This window comes from Chinchilla lanigera, unplaced genomic scaffold (assembly GCF_000276665.1).
Source record: "Chinchilla lanigera isolate Chin_1 unplaced genomic scaffold, ChiLan1.0 scaffold00412, whole genome shotgun sequence".
Lineage (NCBI taxonomy): Eukaryota > Metazoa > Chordata > Mammalia > Rodentia > Chinchillidae > Chinchilla > Chinchilla lanigera.
The window spans coordinates 1-2,668 of record NW_004955813.1 but is presented as its reverse complement, the minus strand read 5'-3'; positions in this window follow the sequence as shown (position 1 = coordinate 2,668).

The window sequence follows — 2,668 nt, the reverse complement described above, 5'->3', positions numbered from 1 at the left end:
TATGATAATGAAGATATTTAACAACGGGTGTGTGATTGGCTGTGCCAACCAGAACAGACATGAGCTGGGACCAATAGGAACACATGTGAGACTCTGAGCAATCAGACTGAGAGGGAAGAGGAGGGAGCATGGTTTCAGGGTCAGATGGTAATTCTTCAGTAATCTCTTAGGAGAGATTCCTGGGGAACCAGAAAAAGGAATAGTTGGAGTGGTGCCCATGGTTGGGCCACTGACTCTCTTGCCCATTTGTAAGCAAGTATTCAACACTTAACATACACACATATCTATACCCAACCATTTGCTATCGGAATCCATACTATGTCCAGCTCCCTTTCCTACCCACTGTTATCCAGCCCAGCTCTTGCCTAGTCCATGTGGAACAAGAAGCAATCAATGAAGTCCCTTGGTGTACTGGGGTTCAGTGTTTCCCTGTGCTTCTGGGCACTTTCAGTGATAAAATCATTCAGTTTTTGAATGTCACTGCACACATGGGCATGAGGACCTGGAAAGTGCTTGAGGATTCCAAGAAGGAGTTCAAACATCTAAAGGAAGCACAGACGACACCAAAGAGAAAGAAAAAGACATGGGGGCATGTGCACCTCTCACCAGGACTTGCAAAGCACCCCAGGGCAGAGCTTTTCAGGTTGTGCAATGGCAAACTAACTTAAACAGCATTTTTCCTTCAGGGAGGGTTGCATTTTGTACTTCCCTTTACAAAGCCATGGTAGATGTTTCCAGCAGCCTTGTGGGAATTGCAGTGTAGAGACACAAGGAGAGATGGAAATAGGCTCCTTCCCTTGGAGATCTGACCTATGATTCCTTCTTGCTCAAGAGGCAAAACACCTGGTCCCTTTGCAGGGTATGCCTACCCTGATTCCTAGGATATTTCTGTGTCTATCATGTCACCTGGATGTAGAAAGAACTCAAGATGTCTTCAGATTCATTCAGTAAACTTAGCAGCTGTAGAAATTTGCGGTCCTGGTAGTTAAAGCACTCTCCACGATGATGGAGCAGATGATGTTGGTCGTGAGGCATTGAAAGAGGATGATTGGGTCCAAATACTTCCTTGGGTATGAGAGAGGTTTATCCTGGAGACTGGGTGCTCACTACCTTGTCTTTCTGGGTGCCTTTGATCTGGTAGTTGACCTTCACATATGAGCTTGGTTTTTTTGTTTCTTCGCAAGGCCATCTTTCACTGAGACTTTTCTTTTTTCATTTTACAAATGAAAAAAATCTAACAAAACAACACTGAAGACAAAATCAAAACAACACAAAAACAACAAAAATGATACATGACTTCAAAAGAAAATGATGGGAATTAACAATGGTTGCTACATTACATAGTGTTATCTTCAATGATGTTGCTCAGTCCACCAGACATGAGAGCAAGATTGATCAAGCAATCACACACAGTAACAAGTAATTAAAAAGAAACGTTGAAAAGGGTGCAGTGCTTCACCGTACAAGATGGTAGGAGTTCAACAATGGTTCTTATACTGCATATTGATGTTTTCATATCAGTAATTCTGATTACCAGATTCAAGCATGCAAAAGTGGCCCAGAAAAAAATTTCAAGCGTTAGCTGCTCCTCTCAATGAACCACAGATATCAGCAATACCCCTAGTCCAGTTATCCTTATATATACATATAAATTTTCTTTTTCATTTAAAAAAACAAAATAACAAAAACAAATACATAAACAGAACAGCATAGAGAACAATCAAAATAATATAGAATTTCAAAACATGATGCTAGAATATTAACAATGATTGTTATATTATATGTCATCTTCAAAATGGTTGCACATAGAACCAGATATAGGCGTGCAAGATTGATCAAACAATTACACATTAACATTTCCTTTCAATAAGCCAGCAGATATTAGTATTACAATTATCCTAGCTATCCTGTATATACATATATATATATACATCATATACATATTTTCCCTCTTCCTTCTTTCTTTTTCCTCTCCCCTCATTCACCTAAGTTGTTGTTCCTCCCTGCTTGAGCAGTTTCTTTTCCCTTTCACCATATCTATTCCACCTTTCAGATTTTATTGACTCTTTTAGGTTCTTTTTTTTTTCTTTTTTTTTTCTTTTAGAAATAAAAGGAGGAAAATACTAACAGATAGACAACGTTTTACAAAATAGCAAAGGATCAATACAGACATTACAGAGTTACAAACAGAGTGGTAGGGAATTAACATGCTTATTGTATTACATATTAATATCTTCAATGAAGTTTCACATGAAAACACATATAGACATACAAAGCTAATCAACCAATGCCTCACTGACAGTTTCTTTCAGCAAGGAAATACAGGACAGTAGAACACCTGTGTAAACTATCCTGCATATACATATATACAAACATTCTCCTTCTTTCCCTTCTCTTTACCCATATTCCAGTTACCCTTTACCGATGAGTGCTTTCCTATCAATTCCCAATGTCTATCATATCTCCTAGCGTAAAGTAACTCTTTCAGGATTTACACTAGAGAAACAATGCAGTGCTTGCACATGTATGTTTGACTTACTTCGCTTATGAGTATGGTCTCCAGTTGTGACCATTTGCCTATAAAAGCCTCGAGTTTATCTTTCTTTGCAGCTGAGTAATATTCCATTCTATAAAAGTACCACAATTTTCTTATCCAATCCTCAGTGGA